The sequence below is a fragment of the Triturus cristatus genome, chromosome 3_2 (assembly GCF_964204655.1).
Source record: "Triturus cristatus chromosome 3_2, aTriCri1.1, whole genome shotgun sequence".
Lineage (NCBI taxonomy): Eukaryota > Metazoa > Chordata > Amphibia > Caudata > Salamandridae > Triturus > Triturus cristatus.
In genome coordinates this window covers 851,897,873-851,917,723 of record NC_140584.1, presented here as the reverse complement: position 1 = coordinate 851,917,723, position 19,851 = coordinate 851,897,873, and the positions used below count along the sequence as shown (strand labels likewise).

General features: G+C 50.1%; 1 protein-coding gene across 1 annotated transcript in view; it reads right to left on the bottom strand.

Annotated features, from left to right (window-relative positions):
• Positions 1–19,851, bottom strand: part of SUPT6H (SPT6 homolog, histone chaperone and transcription elongation factor) — a 1,106,805-nt gene that overhangs the window by 341,280 nt on the left and 745,674 nt on the right. The window lies entirely within an intron of this gene.

The following is a 19,851-nucleotide window of genomic DNA, read 5'->3' as shown; positions in this document are numbered from 1 at the left end:
GGCATCGTCCTCTTGTTAGCTCTGCACGGCTCTTCGACCTTCTTTTCTTCTTGTAGGTAGGCTGGATCTAAAGAAGGAAGGTTCAGGGTTCCCCCTAAATACTAAATTTAGGGGCGTTACAGGTAGGTAAAGGGCATGGACCAATGGGTCTCTTCCCTGGGGTGGGTACACGCCCTATTCTGCCACTCTCCAGTGGGAGGGGGGCAGGAGCCTGATCCTGGTTGGCTGAGTCCCCCATCCTCAAGATGGCAGGGACTCGAGGTTGTGCTTCACCTCGCCTCCCCCACCTGAGGGGGTGGGGTTGGCAGAGGTGGGCACACCTCCTTTCCTCACTTGTTTTTCCTGCCTGTTCTCCTGCCCAAAGTGGGGGGTAGAACCAGTGGGGACCAGTTGCTGAAAGCAGCAAATGGTCTGGAGAGGCTCACAAAGGCGACATGCCCTTGAAGCTTCTCCTTCGTGAACCTTTCCCATACTGGGGGAGGAGGCTTGGCACCTCGTCCCAGGATGTGCATTGTTTCAGACCCCCGAGAGCAGCAAGTTCTCGACCCAGGGGTCCAGAAACATGTCTGGTGGTGGCTGCCTAAGCAGCCACTCAGTCAGGTCACTAGGAGTTGGTCGAGTTTCAGGAGGCATCTCTAAGATGCCCTCTGTGGGGCATTTTACATTAAATCCCACACTGGCATCAGTGTGGGTTTAATGTGCTGAGAAGTTTGATACCAAACTTTCCAGTCTTCAGTGTAGCCATTTTGGTGATGTGGACCTCGCAATGACAAACTCCCAACACGATATACTCTTAATGGCAGCACTGCACTTACAGTGCCCAGGAATGGACTTGGGCACTGTAGGGGCACAGGACTCATGCTCCTGTGCCCACACCACTGGCATAGGGCACCCAGCTAGAGGGGTGGCTGATGTATGCCAGGGCAGTGTAGGTCGTGGGCATGGCACACAGGGATGTGTGCCATGTCGACTGTTTTGTCTTGTCCCCAGACACTCAGCCTGCAAGGGCAGTGTGTTTGTGTTAGGGTACAGGGCCTCTAAGGGTGGCACAATAAGTGCTGCAGCCCTTAGAGGCCTTCCCTGGTCACAAGGCCCTGGGTACCATTTACCAGGGGTTGACATGTGACCAGGGTTTGCCAATTTGGGTTTTAGGTTTTAGGGAAGGAACATAGGCCCTGGGCACCTGATTGGTAGGAGCCCAGGGCACACTCAGTCAAAGTACAGTCAGCAATTCAGCAACAAGTGGGGGCATACCATGCAAGAAAGATGGCACTTTCTCACAAGCAACAACACACATAAATGACCAATTGACTGTAGCACAGTCAAATAGACCCCCACAGCAATGGACTATAGCATAGTCAAAGAGACCCCAAAGTAATGGGTAAAGAACAGATGAGGGAGGAAGGGAGGGTAGCAGAACATGAGTAGCCCCCACACTGGAAGAAACAGAGTGGAGGAGCGTGGAAGGACATAGAAACCCACCACCCAATCAAGAGAATGGGTGGAGAAGCAACAGAATGAGACATCACGCCCCAGTGGGAGGTGAAGCAGACAACCCCGCAGGAAGACAAAGGCCACCTGTAAGGAGGCAAGTGGGTAAAACTCAATCTGAACAGGTCCTCGCAGAACAGGGAGGATGAGTGGGCGTTAAGGAATCTGCGGCTAGACTGTGTCTCTACCAGATACATCGTTACCGAAGGTAAGTAACTCGTTCATCTGATTGAGACATCTAGCCGCAGATTGGAATAGATACCAAAGCCATCTACAACGTCAGAGCATACCAACTGAACATACACCACAGTGGATGCCAAAAAATGAAAATGGAGGGGACAGATGTCACCATGCAGAGATTTACAGAGTCATGACTACCAGGAGAAACAGGTATGTGGATGACAGAATACAAACAAGGAGACAGTGTCTACCGTGAGAACCACACCACACCTATGAAAAAGCCCAAGGAATTGGAGCATCAACAGCACGCATGCGTCAGCAAAGAGGTGGGCGCATCACCAGGTAGCCAACCAGCCAACCGTACGGAAAACCGGCACACAGAGGGGGTATGTGTGTATGTGTATATATGTGTATATATATATTCACTTAAAAACCATAGGTTTCACACATGTTATAGTTAGCTGGGCATTTTCCTGGTGAAAAACCATTTAAATTCTCCCGTTATAGTTAGTGCAGGCAACTATAACTCACGCGACCGTAATCCGCTGCTGATGACGTCAGATATTACATCACTGTATTTACACATTTATATACCCATGTCTTCTTCCTTTTTTTTTTAGCTATACATATACTTATTTTTTTTTTTTCAGAAAGACACATATGTCATCAGTGATGTAATATCTGACGTCATCAGCAGCGGATTACGGTCGCGTGAGTTATAGTTGCCTGCACTAACTATAACGGGGGAATTTCATTGGTTTTTCACGAGGAAAATGCCCAGCTAACTATAACATGTGTGAAACCTATGGTTTTTTAAGTGAATTTGCAAGGTTTTTTAAATGCTAATTCCTAACTATAACGTGTGTGAAACCTATGGTTTTTTCAGTGAATTTGTACGTTTTTTTAAATGCTAAGTTACTTTACGCCGTTCGTTCCGTGCGCGCACGGTGAGCACGCGTTGCGCTTTGCGCACCACGCGCCCACTTTACGCAGTTAGTGCCGTGCACGCACGGTGCACTTTGCGCACCGTGAACGCACGGCACGTTACGCTTAATGGGCCATGTACGCACGGTGCGCTTCGCGCACCGTCCGCACAAGGAGGACACATGATATGCTTTGCTGTTAAGGGTTTTGGCATAATCTGTTTGAAATTTTAATGCCAGGCACGCACACTGCACTACGCGCAGCGTGCGCACACGGGGGGAGGGAAAGTGTAATTTTATTTTTTAGCATTTACACCGTGCGCGCCGCTGCGCAAACCTCGCGGAATATTTTACATTTCTATAGTGCGCGCACGCTTCGCGCACTCGGCGATTTACCGAAAAAAATTATTTTTTTAATTGCCCTTGGGGGACCTCCTAGGACCCCTTGACCCCTGCTAGGGGGTCAGGAACTGTCCAGCGTGCCCCCTTTACATGTTTTTCTCCTTTGTGTTTCACCCCCCTCTCAGTGCGAGAGACAAAATGGCGGCCGACACTTCCTGGTTTCGACCGATTCTAATGTTTACTAAGATGTAACAACCAATCAGAAGTGCGCTCGCCGACGGCCGAGTGCGCGCACCCTGCGCGCACACTGCGCGCGTATAGATACATATATTGATTTAAATGCTATTTTCTCAGAAAATATTGAACAGATTTACACCAAACCTGCAAAAGGCACCAAACGGAGCTTATGGCTACCTCTCTGCCAAATTTCACGTAATTCTGTTCAGCCGTTCGGGCTGTAGCTGCGACTAAAGTCCCTATGGAAAAATCCATGGGGAAAACATGTTTTGGGCCCCCCCCTTTTTCTCGGCCCCCGCTTGACGAATCACCCCGAGACTTTCAGGGTAGGAGCGGAGCGCCCCATTAGTTTAGAAAATTTCACGAAGATTCGTCAATCGGCGCCTAAGTTATTCAAAATAGAATTTTGAGGTTTCCTATGGAAACTCGGTCCTAACTATAGTATATATATATATATATATATATATATATATATATATATATATATATATATATATATATATATATATATATATATATATATATATATATATATATATATATATATATATATATATATATATATAATGTATGAATGAATCTGGGGCAAAAAAAACCCGATACTAGGGCAGGAAAACCTAGTATGCATGCTCTCTCGCTATGTGTGTATCTCATGAAATATATACATAGACAAAAACGTATATATGAACAAATTGTGAAAAAAATGAAAAACAAGGGGGACCTTGAAGAGCACGCCCTAGAGAAAGGGAGGCCGCACAATAGGTACCAATGGCACTGGTGTGAAGCAAAGCAGGACACAACAATGTCAAGACACCTAAAAGGCGACAGCATCTCCCAGACTGGGAAGGATGCCTGGTCTCCTGTGAGACAGGCGGGGACACTAACCACCACACTCACGAGGAAGAAGTGAGAAATACACAGACAACGAGTATCCTGAAGAAGCATACTTGCACAGTAAGCATACATAAAAGAAAGCAAAAGTGCCTTTAGTTACGAGTGAGAACTCACAACCAGTGAAACACCTGGAGGTGAACACAGAACCTTTGGAATAAGAGTCATAGGCATTAACAACTAGGCCACAGTAAGTCATAAGACATCAGCAGAGGCCAGGAGTGGAAGTACCTGAACCTCTGCGCGGCAATAAGCAAGTGGACCGGAGACCCTGCCAGGGAAGTGCATTCAGAAATAGGGTACAAGGCAACGTGCAGCTGAGACGTAGCTGGCAGAAACTCTACTGCCCATAGGCAAAAACCCAACAGGGCCTGAGCCATGAGAGAAGATGTAAGCATTTCCCCACACCAGTAATTGAGAGAAGACAATACCACCATAATAGAACGCAGGCAAGACAGGGGCGCAAGGAATACTGCCTGCACCCTGTGACAGCGAACATATCCTGTGTGTACTCACATGTCGAATCCACACAGAACCTGGAAGAAACTGTTCCGGAACGGACAGAGCAACATGCCCCCAAGGGACACGTGTCTACATCTAAGACAGGCAACACAGGCAGAAAAAGCACAGTGAAACCTGAAAGAACACGCCTGGGAGAGCCAGGCGTGGCAGAAACCAAACAACACTGTGGGGAAGTGTGCCTTCATAGAGGCAGGAGAGCGCTACGGAACAACCACAGGAAAGAGCCACACCAACCAAGTGGGTCTCACCAGAGGGGATGTCCTACAACAGTAGGTAGAGTGGGACCAATTGAGAGGCCCATAGTACAGCCCATAGGACAAGTCCCCAAAGGAAAAAAAAGAAAATTATCCTAAGAAGACTCCGCTGGAGCCTTCGAAACTTGCTGTGCAAGGAAGAGCAGCTATACAATAGCCAACAAGTACCCCACATAGGGTATGGCACATCCCTATAGAAGCAAGGGACACCTCTTGAGACGAGCCCGTAGGCAGAGGTACTCAAAAAGAAATGCAGAAACAGCTGGGCAGCAGTAGAAAATGAAGGACAAAGACGGCGAAATAGCCGTACAGTCCATCTGGGAAATAACGTCTTGAAGCTATAGACGGATACCAGACTAAAGCAGTGAAAATACTGCAACTAAAAGTCAAAGTCCGCATCAAGGATTAGAAACCACAGAATTCATGGAAACCCAGACATGAGGCGTTGAACGGCTGAGTCAGCATGTCTGTCGAGCAGCGTAACCACATCAAAGGGCAAATCCCTAAGACACTCCTGAACATTGGCAGGGAAACAGCCATTGTGTAGTCAGGCATGGCGACACAGAGCAACTGACATGGCCATAGCCCAACTGACATGGCCATAGCCCGACCCACAGAATCAGTGGTGTCCATGGCCGACCGAATGGAAAACTGGGCCATGTCCCGGCCATCCCGTATCAACCGATCCAGGTCAGTCCGAGGCCCCACTTGAAGAGAGGGAAGGAGGCGCTCGACTGAGTCCCACGCAAGACGTGTTCAGGGATCTAAGGCCCGCACTGGTGGACGCAAAGATATGGCGACCACACGACTCCAACCATCGAGACTCCCAAGTGGGAGAGAGTAACGGAGGAGGGGCAGAAGGCGGCAAGACTGAGGCCGCCTGGACTACCAGCCCTTGAGCCCAAGGATGAAGGGACAAACAGACAGGGTCATCTGGAGCTGGGCGATGGCGATGTGCAATAGCACGATCCACCGGGTCCCCCGAAGAGGGTCTCGCCCAAGTCCCAAGAAGAGTGTCTTACAACGACTCGACCAAAAGACAACAAGGCCTCCACTTAGACGTGCCGTGGTCAAGTAGATCCAACAAGGGATCCGAGGGCAGAGAGACTGAGGGTGGATGCATCTGTAAAATACCCGCAGCCTTGCGAACCGCCCTCGCTAACGCCGCACTAGCTTCCGTGGCGATCCTACGTAGCGACAACAAGTCATCGGTAGGAGGCTAATCCGTCCACCAAACCGTGGGGGCTCTATAGCCAGAGGACAACCAAGGCCCTGCCAGGGCATGGGTTCCCGCCCTGAGGGGCAGCAAAAAAAAAAAACGGGGTGGCGAACCCACAGGGGCCTCCTCATTTTCGGCCTCCTCATCTTCCACCAACCGAGGAACAGCCAAGGATGACATCGTCGTCTCGACGTCGATGAACCCAGAAGGAGCCTCGTCCGCCCGGCGTCTAACCGACATCGAATCAACCTCCACCGAGATGGGAACCTGCGGAGCAGAACGGAGTCGACTCGGGAGTCGAAAACTGCGCCTCAGCCGGCATCGACGCAGGGAGCCTCACCGGGCTGTGCGGGGTTGGCATTGCAGGCTTGGACGTGCAAATAGAATGCCCCTCCGGGCCGTGTCCCGACATCGCAACGACTCCGTGTGAGAAAGTGGCTCTGTATATACTGTTCCCTAATAGGTACAGGGTGTACAGAGTCCACAGTCCCCCAGAGGCTGATAGAGGTCAAAGTTAGGTATGACCTTACTCTCAAAAGTGGTAGCTTGGTCGAGCAGTAAGGCAGTACCAGAGGACAGTGTAAAGCATTTATTGTACACACTCAGTCAGCAAATGGTTTCACACACTCAATAACTGAACTCTAGGCCAATGATATGTATATATATAATATATGCTTGTTTTATTTTTAGAACCACAAGGGGGTAAAAATATACTTTCTCAGAATGAGAGGTTGAATATAAATACTTTTGTTTCAAGCAATAAATTTGTAAAACAGTCACAGTTGGTTGCAATAAACAATCCTATTTCCTAAACATAACAATGCATTGAGCTCAATGGTAAATTCAGGTTATTTGTAATAAATTACTTTTCAGATTACTTTTGGAATTCCAGGTCTGGATCCTAGAACCAGCCTGGGGTCAGTATTCAGAATCAAGTGATGAAAGTCGACTTAATAACTGTAATGATTTTTAGATAATATTTAGCTATTTCAAAAGTTAGCACTTAGAAAATATTTCACAGAAAACATTCAATGGATCTCTATGGCAAGAAATTCAAATTGCAGGTAGAGTACTTTATCGTTACTTTAGTAATCCAGGACTGGGTGCCTAGACCCAGGACTGGGGTCCTTATCAAAAGCAGGTAAGTAATTTCGTTTGCAGAAATGGTACGATTTTAAAAGAATATTTCAAATTTGCAAAAGTAGACACTTAGAAGAAATTTCACAGAAAAGCAGACAATGGTTTCCTATGGGAGAAAAATGAGTTAGAAGTAAGTATAGTTGTGAACACTTTTCAGAGTCAGGGCTGGGCACCAAGATCCAGCACTGGGAGCTCACCTAGGAGCAGGTGAGTAAATTCGTTTTTGTCACTTGGCTGATTTTTGGTGAATTTTTGCAGTTTTGAAAAGTTCACACTTAGAAGATTTTTGAAGAAAAAGCCAGTCAATGTTACCCTATGAGGAAAATGAAGTTAGCGGTTTAAGGGTAAGTACTCGACTGGTAATGTTGAAATTCCGGGCATGGACTCAGGGGTCCCCCAGTGTCAGGTAAGTACAGTTGGTTCACCCTCAGCGGTTTCAGGACGGCCGGGTGCAGAGAGAGTTGGGCCCAATGTTATCCTATGAGGGTTAGGGGGGCCTTGGTTGGTGGCTGCTGTCTGGCAAGCCACGCGGCTGTGGGAGCTGGGCTCCTGGTCACTTACTCAGGGCAAGTGGGGAAGTAGGTTAGAGTAGAGAGGGCACTGCCAGGGCCACTCGGGCGGCTGGGTGCAGGGTGCTTTTGAGCCTTAGGGCGCTCAATGGAAATCAATGGGAATGTTCCGGTTTGGAAAGAGGCTGCAGGCTCGGGGACGAGGATGTTTCAGGTGCCACCACCACTTCGAGAGGTAAGTTGGGTAGTTGTAGGTTAGGTGGGTACCCCGGGATTGGGCACAGGGGGTCGCAGGGCGCCGGGTGCAGGGGTGCCTTTTGACGTCGGGAATCTTACCCTCTGGTTGATCGCGGCTGGGGTGGCACTTGGTTCTGAGGCTGCAGGCTTCTTCCGGGATGTCGAGGGGGGTCCTTGGGTGCCGGACTCGGGGTCACAGTCGCCGTGGGGTCGTCCTCAGGGTCTTTGTCCACTCCGGCACTGGCCAGGCTTGGCTGGTGCAGAGTGTGTTGGGTCCGCGGTCCCGGGCTGGTGCCAGGGATAGCAAGTAGGTTTCTTGAGTAGAGCCTCTACTCGTGGGAGTCCCAGGGGCTTAGAGCTAAAGGGTAGCCAGGTCCTCCGGGGTTGGTGAGGTTGCTGGCCACGTGGGATGCCGCGCTGGTGCAGGTTCGAGAGTCGACAGGCCGGTAGGGCTGGGGCCAAAGCAGTTGGTGTCTTCTTCTCTTTTTAGCAGCTGCAGGGCAGGTCTTTGTTCTTCTTGCTCTTCTTGTCGTTTTTCTATCTGGAATCTGGGGAAGGAAGGTTCAGGGGGCCCCTAAATACTAGATTTAGGGGCGTTACAGGTAGGTGAAGGCCAGGGACCAATGGGTCCTTGTTCTGGGGTGGGTACACCCCCTATCCTGCCTCTCTCCTGTGGGAGGGGGGCAGTAGCCTAATCCTGATAGGGTAGGGCCTCCCATCTTCAAGATGGCGAGAGCCCGGAGATGTGCTTCACCTCGCCTCCCCCACCTGAGGGGTGGGGTGGGCAGGCTGGCACATCCCCTGTCCTTGTATGGGGTTTCCGGCCAAGCTTCCCGCCAGAGTGGGGGGTTGCAGTGGCCTGGGGAAACTCCAACTGGCGGCATGCCTTTGAAGATTCCCTTTGCTCATCCTGGGGGAGGAGATTTCTCACCTCACCCAGGATGTGCATTGTTGCAGGCCCGGGAGAGCAGGGGCTCTCCCACCCAGGGGTCCAGCAACGTGTCTGCTGTGTGGCAGCCTGGGCAGCCTCAGAGCAGACGTGGATTGCAAGTTAGCTGTAAGGGGGCATCTTCTAAGATGCCCTCTGGGGTGCTTAGTACATTAAATCCCACACTGGCATCAGTGTGGGTTCAATGTGCTGAGAAGTTTGATACCAAACTTCCCAGGCTTCAGTGTTGCCAATATGGTGCTGTGGAGCTCGTGTTTGACAAGCTCTCAGCACCATGTATTCTTAAATGACAGCACTGCACTTACAGTGCCCAGGAATGGACCCGGGTACTGTAGGGGCACAGGGCTCCTGCTCCTGTGCCCACACCATAGGCGTAATGCACCCAGCTAGAGGGGTGGCTGACATATGCCTTGGCAGTGTAGGTGATGGGCATGGTACACAGTGATGTGTGCCATGTCGACTCTTTGTTTTGTCCTGCACCCAGACACTCAGCCTGCAAGGGCAGTGTGTGTGTGTAAGGGTACAGGGCCTCTGAGGGTGGCACAATGAGTGCTGCAGCCCTTAGAGGCCTTCCCTGGTCACAAGGCCCTGGGTACCTAGGGTACCATTTACTAGGGGCTGACATGTGGCTAGGGTTTGCCAATTTGGAGTTTGTGTGGTTTAAGGAAGGAACATAGGCCCTGGGCACCTGATTGGCAGGAACCCAGGGTACACTCAATCGAAGTACATTCAGCAATTTAGCAAAAAGTGGGGGCATACCATGCAAGAAAGATGGCACTTTCTCACACTCCGGAGTCAGGGTACTCGACCCGCACCTAGTGCGAAGCTGCCGGCGAAGTCCCAGTCTGGGTCCCTATCCCCTCTGTGGGGCCCAAAGGAACGGCAGGGTGAGGGGGTGACTCAAATGGCCAGTAAGGCCCGAGACTAGGCCTCCATCTGGGTCCTGGCCAGGGGGTCGACTCCTGACGGCCCGTGTCCTGCGGAGACCGGGAGCAGCAGGCCCCAACGTCCCGTTTATGCGAGGTTGACGACCTCCATGACTTCTTCCTGTGCTTACCTGCGTCAGGTGAGCGACGTGCGTGGGAACGACTCCGCGATCTGTCCCCACCCGACGTCCCAGCACGAGAGGGAGACCTGCGGTGTGAGGACTCCTAACAGGACATCCGTGCGGACAACAACTTCATACGACGTTCCCGCAGGGACTTCGGCTTCAGCTGCCAATAGGCTACTCAGTTGTGGTGCTCTCCCAAGCACCACATACAGATCGCGTGTGGCTCCGGCACAGACACTTTTCCATGTACAGGTCGCACACGCCTTGAAGCCCGAAGGCATCGCACACTTACCAGACGCCGAAAGGCAACGAGAAGGCCTCAACAGGCCAGAGGTAAACGCTTCTCCGGATCTGCGTTAAGACGCAGAAAAGAAGAAAACTGACGTCAGCGCGCAGGGAGGGACTTGTATGGCTCCATTGACATCCTACCCGTGGACGACGTCAGGACGAAGCCACGGGAATCAGCCCCCCAGTGCGCAGAGATGCTGTTGCTAAAAAACTTGCTGGATCCAGTCTGATGCCTGGGAATATTCTAAGTTAAGGAATCTGCACTAGATGTCTATATCAGCTAGCCGTGCCGAAGCTAACATGATGAGGACACCCACTGACTTGGCCCCAGCCCTACCGGCCTGTCGCCACCTCGAACCTGCAGAAGCTTAACTCCAGTGTGTCTTGCAGCCAGCAGCCTCAAGAAGCCCGAGGACCTGCCCTGCCTTCAAAAGAAAACACTGTCTACCGTGAACACCGGATTTGTTCACCAACAGACTTAAGCTCTGGTAGGATCCGCGAATCTGCACTACTCCGACGCACACGGCCCGAGTTCGAGTGGCCAAACAGCAAGTGGAGGTCTACCCGGCGATCCTGACCCGAGATCCGATGACCCCTGATCTGTCTCAAGCCTCCAGCAGACACCTGCAGCCTTAAACCGTAAGGTTTCCCCAACCGCGACCAGGAGCTGTTAAGACGATCCAACCCTAAAAGGCAGCCCTGCACCCGACGCACCACAGCCTTGGGTGGCCTAACCGACGGTGCCTAACCAACCCCCAACATCCCAACTTACCTCTACAAGTGGTGGTCGCACCCAGAAGACCTTCTTCCCAGAGTGTGCAGTGTGTTTGAAAACCGGAGACTCCCTATTGAAAGCTACAGGCCGCCCGACACCAAAACAGCACTCTGCACCTGGCCGACCCAGTGCCGCTGAGGGTGCACCTTTTGTGCTGGTTTGAACCCCAATTTGCCCTGAGCTTAACTCCAGGAGCTTTGCTTCCTCAATCTAGTGGCCTGCTCGTAAGCAGCCACCAACCGGAGGCCCCACATCCCGCATTGGATAACAATGAGCCTCCGCACTCTGCACCTGGCTGCCCTATTGCCGCAGAGGGTGCAACAATAGTGCATGCTTGACCCTGGGGGATCCCCGAGTCTAACCCCAGAAGCCCAACTCTCACAACCAAATACTTACCTTTGAACCAATAACCCTATTTTTCTACATAGAATAACATTGACTGTTCTTCTGTGAAAATTTCCAAGTGTGGAGTTGGAAAATCTAAGAAAGCCTTTAAAACTGTAACTAAATAACAAAAACGCTTTTACTTACCTGTTTACAGGAAATGTCCCAGTGCAGTATTCAGGTGTACTGCACTGTGTAAGAAAAGTAATCTGTAAAGTAATCTACTGGACATTCTACTAAAAAGCCAACACAAAGTATATGTACAGTATATCAAAAGCATTGCATAACTAGTAGGTCTACTGTAATCAAATCAAAGTGCATATGCAATTGCAATTCAAACGGTTTACAAACTGCATTACTACTGTAAAGTATTTATTGCTTACCTGTGTCAGACTTCATGTTCTAGAAAATAAAAAAACTAAAAGAATATTTTTATATGAAACCAAATGGTCTGAAGTTCAGATTTGAGTATGTGATATAATTTTCTGATTGAGTGTGTACAACAAATGCTTAACAATACCCTCTGATACAACCTTACTGCTCGACTAGACTAACACAAATAGAGAGTAAGTTGTTATCTACTTTTACCTCTGCCTAACTTTGGGGTTCCACTGGACTCTGTGCACACTATACCTCACTTTGGTATAATATATACCGAGCCAGCTCTCTACACGGATCTCCAGTGAACAGCAGCTCTGTTCAAAAGAAACTCCCAAGACAGACTCTGAGCCTGCTTCACCCTTTGGGGTATGCTGGGGGTGAGCGTCCTTTTGTGTGTGTAGTCACTTAGATGAGGGTTGGTCTCCCCCTCTCCTCCTTTGGCCACGTCCGTTTCCCCTCCCTCGAAAGGACTGGCCTCGGGGCTGGTACTGCCAGTTCTGCTTCTGCTGTCCCTGCTGGCTGTGACCGTCACCCTGCTGCCCTTGCTGGAATGTCTGGTGCGGCGTACCCTGCTGGCTTCCTCCCCTTCCGTAGGGTCTCCGATTTGGGGTGCCTCTTCGCATCCCTCTGAAATGCATGGCCCCCATGGATCTTGCTGTCTCATTTTCCTTTTTCAGTTGGGTGAGCTTCTCGTCCACAGTTTCCCCGAACAGCGTTTCACCGTTGAAAGGGGTGTTCAGTATGTTATTCTGGATTTCCAGCTTGAATCCAGAAATTCTGAGCCAAGCCTGTCTCCTTTCAGCGATCCCTATGGCCATCAGTCTGCTCGAAGTTTCCGCCCCGTCCAGCGCAGTCTTGATGCATGAGTTGGCGATATTCTTCCCTTCTTCCACTAGATGGGAAGCCCTTTGACGGTACTCTTCTGGGAGATGCTCAACTAGTTCCCCCATCTCATCCCAGTGCTGGTACTGGTGTCTGTTCAGTAGCGCGTTTGAGTTTGCCATGCGCCAGTGCATTGCGGCGTTTCTTTCTACCTTCCTTCCAGTGAGGTCCATCCTTCTGCTCTCCTTATCAGGAGGTGGGCCCGAGGTCGCCGGCACATTGGCTCTTTTCCTGGCCGTGGAAGCAAGGATGGAATCGGCAGTGACCGATCCCTTGATGTAAGGAGGATCCTGCGAGGAGTGCTTGTACTTCTTTTCCGCTCTGGGTGTGATGGACCGGCATGTTCCCGGGTCCTTAAACGCCTCCTTCCCTTGGTTCATCACGCTTTGGAGCATGGGGAGGAACTGGCCCCTCGTCTGAATGGGGAGCAGAGTCTCGAGTAGAAAGTCTGCTTTCGGCTTCTCCTCGTCCAATTTCACACCAAAGGCTGCTGCAGAACTCTTGACGACCATGTTGTAATCCCCGATGTCATCAGGCGGCGAAGGCCTCGAAGGATACGAGTCCACGGGCTCTTCGGGGTTTTCGGTGTCGTTGTCCTGCCATTCCAGCTCCTGAGTCGTCTACAGCGCCGAGCCGTAGAACGACTGATGATCCTCTTCATCATCTTCTCCCTCATAGTAGGGGCCTTCTTCCTCCTCTTCAGGACCTCTCGACTGCTCTTCGGCGTCGAAATCTCCCTGTTCCTCGATCTCAACGACATCCGTCGACTGGACCGTTGGGATTTTGAATTGTTTCATTCTTTCGTCGAACTCCTTCTTCCTCTGAAGGATGCTCTCCATCTCCGACTCGAGCCTTCTCTTTTTCTTTTCCATGCTTGAGATGTGCTCGGCGTCGACCGCAGGTCTCTTCGACGGAGCTTGCGTCGACGCGGCCTTGTCTTTCGTCGCCGAACGTCCCAACTCGTGGGTCTGTTTCAACGAACTCTGTCTCTCGGCGGTCTTCGACACCTGGGAGTCCTTCTCGAAGGATCCGCTCGGCCTTTTGTCCTTTGAACCACTGGCAGACGTCGAAATTTTCGGCGCCGGTGTTTCCTTCGAGGACTTTGACTCATTTTTTCGAGAGTCACCATCCGATTTTCGGGGCCCTTTTGGTGGTTTTGTACTCGGCGTGTCTCTTACCTCGTCAGGCGTTTTCTTATCGGTCTCTGCGACCGTGAAGACATCAGGTCCCTCAGCGATGTTGTCTTCATCGTCGCTGGAGAGGCCCAGATCATACAGTGACGGGGCCTTACCCTTGCCTTCCATGCTGTAGTTGGCTCTCCTGACGTTCTCTCACCCGGAGAGTCTTCGGCGCGAAAGCAGAACAGGCGTTGCAGTCCTTGCTCTCGTGGTCGAACGGCAGGCAAAGGTTGCAGACCGGATGTTGGTCCTTCTGCGCGTACTTGTGGTGGCAGTTAGGGCAGAACTTAAATGGTGTCTTGTCCATTGCGCTGAGAGCCTCTGAGTGCGCATTTTCCTATGTGTGTCGAAGAATTTCGAGGATCCCCTCCTTCTTCGTCGTCCCGGCTGTAATACCTTTCTCTCTGTAGTCTTCTAAAAGTTCTCCTTCGATGAAACTCGCGTATTTTCCTTTTTCCTTAGTCTAAAACTCTGGAGCTTCTCGATGACGATCCAGACCCAACGGCGGAAAAAAGAATCTGAAGATGGCGCCCCAAAGGTGGGACTTCCGCAGGAAGCCCGACGACGTCACGAGAGGTGCACCAAATGGTGGGACGTCGACGCCCACCTGGGATACAAAACAAACCAAAAAAACAAAAACAAAAGAAAGACTATGAATCCGGAACCAACCACCAGATCGCGGAATAATGCACAGCATAGTGAATCCAGAAAGATTCACGCTGCAAAACTTAATTTCTCTCCATAGGAGCACATTGACTGTTTTTGATTGAAAAAGGGTTTAAGTGTGGATTTGATTCGTATGGAAACCTGAAAAACTGCATAAAAAACTGATTTTCCTACCTTTCCTCCAAGAAAAGTCCCAGTGTGATATCTAAGCATTTCACATGGAGTAGAAAAAGTAACTTCAAAAAGTAATTTGTAAAGTAGTGTACCAAGTAATCTGTAAAGTAACTAAAAAGTAATTTCAACATTTTGACTTACTTGTATTTCTATCAACTGCATTTGAACCTGCATTCAATTGTAAAACATTGCAAAATATTTTGCAAAGCATTTATTTACCTTGACCTGCACCATGCCTCGCTTGGTTCTAGAAATAAAATAACAAAATAATATTTCTCATACAAACAAATTGGTCCGAGTTCATTTTTTCAGTGTGTGACATTTGCTGATTGAGTGTGTACAACAAATGCTTAACACTACCCTCTGATAAAGCTTTACGGCTCGCCCGCACTACCACAAATAGAGTGTAAGGTGCCACCTACTTTTACCTCTGCTCACCTTTGGGATTCCAGGAACTCTGTGCACACCATACCTCATTTTGGTATAGTATATACACTACCAGCTTTCTACAGTACCTCAGTAACCTAGGGCATGGGTGCTAAAGAGGGTCCCAAAGGAATGCACCATATATTATGCCACCCTAAGGGACCCGCACACAAATTCCAGACAGACTACCATTGCAGGCTGCGTGACAAGGTGCAAACCATGAGAGAAAAACATTACATGGCACACTCCTGTGTGTCATTGTAGGAAAGTGGTGTGAGAAAGTGCCATCTTTCTTGCATGGTATGCCCCCACTTTTTGCTAAATTGCTGAATGTACTTTGACTGAGTGTACCCTGGACTCCTGCCAATCAGGTGCCCAGGGCCTATGTTCCTTCCCTAAAACCGAAAACCCAAATTGGCAAACCCTGGCCACATGTCAGCCCCTGGTAAATGGTACCCTAGGTACCCAGGGCCTTGTGACCAGGGCAGGCAGCTAAGGGCTGCAGCACTTATTGTGCCACCCTTAGAGGCCCTGTACCCTAACACAAACACACTGCCCTTGCAGGCTGAGTGTCTGGGTACAAGACAAAACAAAGAGTCGACATGGCACACATACCTGTGTGCCATGCCCACAACCTACACTGCCCTGGCATACATCATCCACCCCCCTAGCTGGGTGCCCTATGCCAGTGGTGTGGGCACAGGAGCATGAGCCCTGTGCCCCTACAGTACCCAGCTCTATTCCTGGGCACTGTAAGTGCAGTGTTGCCATTTAAGAGTATATGGTGCTGAGAGCTCGTCAAACACGAACTCCACAGCACCTTAATGGCAACACTGAAGACTGAGAAGTTTGGTATCAAACTTCTCAGCACATTAAACCCGCACTGATGGCAGTGTGGGATTTAATGTACAAAGGACCACAGAGGGCATCTTAGAGATGCCCCCTGAAACCTAACCTACAATCCACATCTGGTCTGAGAGGCTGCCTAGGCTGCCACACAGCAGACATGTTGCTGGACCCCTGGATGGAGAGCCCCCGCTCTCCAGGGCCAGCAAATATGCACATCCTGGGCGAGGTGCTAGGTCTCCTCCCCCAGGATGGGCAGGGGAAGCTTCAAAGGCCTGCAACCTTTGTGAGCCTCTCCAGGCCACTTGCTGTACTCAGCAACTGGCCCCCACCGGTTCTGACCACCACTCTGGCGGGAAGACTGGCCGGAAATCCCAAGTAAGGATAGGGGATGTGCCACCCTCTGCCAACCACACCCCTCAGGTGGGGGAGGCGAGGTGAAGCACATCTCCGGGCTTCCGCCATCTTGAAGATGGGAAGCCCTGCCCAATCAGGACTAGGCTACTGCCCCCCTCCCAAAGGAGAGTGGCAGGATAGGGGGTGTACCCACCCCAGGGCAGGGACCCATTGGTCCCTGCCCTTTACCTACCTGTAACGCCCCTAAATCTAGTATTTAGGGGCACCCTGAACCTTCCTTCCTTAGATTCCAGATTCCGAAAAAACAAAGAAGAGCAAGAAGAAAGAAGACCCGCCGTGCAGCTGCTAAGAGGAAGACACCAACTGCTTTGGGCCCAGCCCTACCGGCCTGTCGACCCTCGAACATGCTCCTGCTAAATCCCGGCACCTCCTGTGGCCAGCAACCTCACAAACACCTGAGGACCTGGCTACCTTGTGACTCTGATACCAAACTTCTCAGTCTTCAGTGGAGCCATCATGGTGCTGTGGAGTTCTTGTTCGACGAGCTCCCAGCACCATTTACTCTTAAATGGCAGCACTGCACTTACAGTGCCCAGGAATGGACCTGGGTACTGAAGGGGCACAGGGCTCATGATCCTGTGCCCACTCCACTGGCATAGGGCACCCAGCTAGAGGGGTGGCTGATGTATGCCAGGGCAGTGTATGCTGTGGGCATGGCACACAGGGATGTGTGCCATGTCGACTCTCTGTTTTGTCCTGTACCCAGACACTCAGCCTGCAATGGCATTGTGTTTGTGTTAGGGTACAGGGCCTCTAAGGGTGGCACAATAAGTGCTGCAGACCTTAGAGACCTGGCCTGGTCACAAGGCCCTGGGTACCTAGGGTACCATTTACCAGGGGCTGACATATGGCCAGGGTTTGTCAATTTGGGTTTTAGGGAAGGAACATAGGCCCTGGGCACCTGATTGGCAGGAGTCCAGGGCACACTCAAAGTACATTCAGAAATTCAGCAAAAAGTGGGGGCATACCATGCAAGAAAGATGACACTTTCTCACAGTCACCCCAGTCACCCCTACAGCAGGCTTTGGAGCCCTAAGGCAGGGTTCACATGAGATAATATCTGAATGAGAAGATATACTCCTGTGATGTCTAGTTCTATTACTGGTTATTGCAAGTGAGCAGGGAAGCCATCTTAAGGTATGTAATGGGCACAGGTCAAACCTAGGTCCCCAGCTACATATTGGTTTCACTGAAAGATATGGTGTTTGATAACAAGCACCTCGTATTAATAAACCCACACTGATTCCAGTGATGAATTTAATAATACATGCACCTAGAGGGTACATTAAAGGTACCTCCTGAAACCAACCAGTGGGCTACATGATGCAGATCCGAAATTTAAGTCTGCCATCTTGGTGATGGCAGAATTAGGAACTATGGGACAGGGTTATGCCCACTTTTTGTAGGAAGTGGTCATATAGGCGGCATAGTGACCCCAGCGGTAAGTAGCCCATTGGGTACTACTCTAAACTGCCCTAACAGCCCAAAATCTAGCATTTAGGGGAGCCCCTGGCACCAGGAAATCAAATTCCTGCAGACCGAAGGTCAAAGAAGAGCCTCAAGAAGCAAGGACTGTGGAGAAGCAACTGACTTAGCGCAAACCCTGCCAGCATATCTGCTGTTCCTGCCAGACTGTGCTAAAGTCGACTTGTCCTGCAGCTGCTGTGCCTCCAACAGCCTCAGAGGACTGTCTGCCTTCAACAAACACCCAGGAACTCCTGTTGAGTAGCAGAGCTGCTTCCCTGCATCCTGCAGGCACTCCAGAAGTACTGTGAGGACTCCAGACCGAGCAAACCAGACACCGGAAAGCACCACTGCACCAGTGCCCCCTAGCCCGAGTTGAAGTGGGTCAAAGGTGCCAGCGAACTTCCCGACCCTACAGAGACCAAGCCCACCATGGGTATGACCACAGTGGACTCACCAACACCGCCTGCAGTCTTTTTGTGCAGACTCCCTCTAGCGCGAGTGTCTCCAGTGACGAAAATCCGACGCCTCAGAACACCTCTGCGCTCGGCTGCCCCGGCCCGAGGAGAAGAGGACCAAGGCGTCCCCACGTCCCCGAGCATTGTGAAACCCGAGCCCCTTGTTGGTTCAGCCCGACTGGTCTCCCAGTCCCAGCCTCTCTGTAACCAGACCGTTCCCCATTTAAGTGAATGTGATAACCGACGCGGTAACACACCTCTGCACCCGAGCGTCCTGATGTGATCTATTGGTGTGGACTTGGACCTTGCCCCATATTTACCTTAAGTTTAGCAAATTGGTCCCGTAAGTCGCATTGAAGTGCCCCAATACAGTACATGTTTTTCACCCAAAAGATAACATTACTGCTCCCAAAGCAAAAATTGCACTTTTTTAAACTGTAAAAATTCATAGCTCAAAAAGTACTTATCGGATTCCAATGATCTTGGTATCTAAATTCATATGAAAGTATGTGTTATTTAAAAAAAATTGTATTTGATTTCTTTACTCAGTGTGTGTCTCACTTACTGCCTTTGTGTGTGCAATAAGTGCCGAACTGCTAGCACACACTACCACAAAAGAGCACTTGAAGTGTCATTTGAGTCACTGTAATTCTTTTGGGGTTTGCCTGGACTCTTTATACAGTTGTACCGCTTTTTGTTTCACTATATGAAGACCCAGATCCCTACAGTCTCCATTTTCAGATTATTTTTTCCCCTGCCGATAGTTTGTCTTTTTAATATACTGTGGGCTCCCTCTTGGCTGTACCTTTTTTATTTCCCGTTTGCTTGTCTCGCCTCATTTCCTGGGGAGGCGGGTGAGTCGCATGCAAATCCAGAACATTCTTCAAACTGCAAAACTACTCCTACAGGTAAGTAACCATTTTGTTTTGCAGCATGAATCTTTTCTGGATTCAAAAGCTGTGCATTGATTTCACTGTGGTGGCTGGGTTGGAGATGAGGTTAAGCTTGTAAACAAATGCTTCAGTACTCGCTTCCTAACTTGTACTTTTCTGATCACCTGCACATCAATGCAGTAGTCTATTGTGAACGGGTGTACGGATGACCATGTGACTGCCATACATATGTCGTTTAGCGGAACATTTGCCAGAAAGGCTACTGTAGCTCCCTCCTTTCTAGTCGAATGTGCTCTTGGTTTAGTCTCCATCTGTACACCAGCTCTTTTGTGATGCATCTGAATTGTCTGAGTAATCTACCTTTCAATGGTGTTCTTATTGACCGTTTTCCCTTGTTATGTCTGCGAATAATGCAAAGAATTGCTTCCCCTTCCTGAACGACTTCGCTCTTTCCATATTATACATTATCAAAATGTGGGCGTACAGTGTATTCAGTGCCCTTTAATGTCTGAGTCTTTGGCTCTTGGAAGAAACTCTGTATTTGAATTGTCTGATTTATGTGGAAGTGGGATATGACCTCTGGTAGGAAGAATGGGTTGGTCCTCATGACTACCCTGTTCTTGTGTATTTGCATATATGGCTCCTGTATGGTGAGTGCTTACAGTTGGCTTACT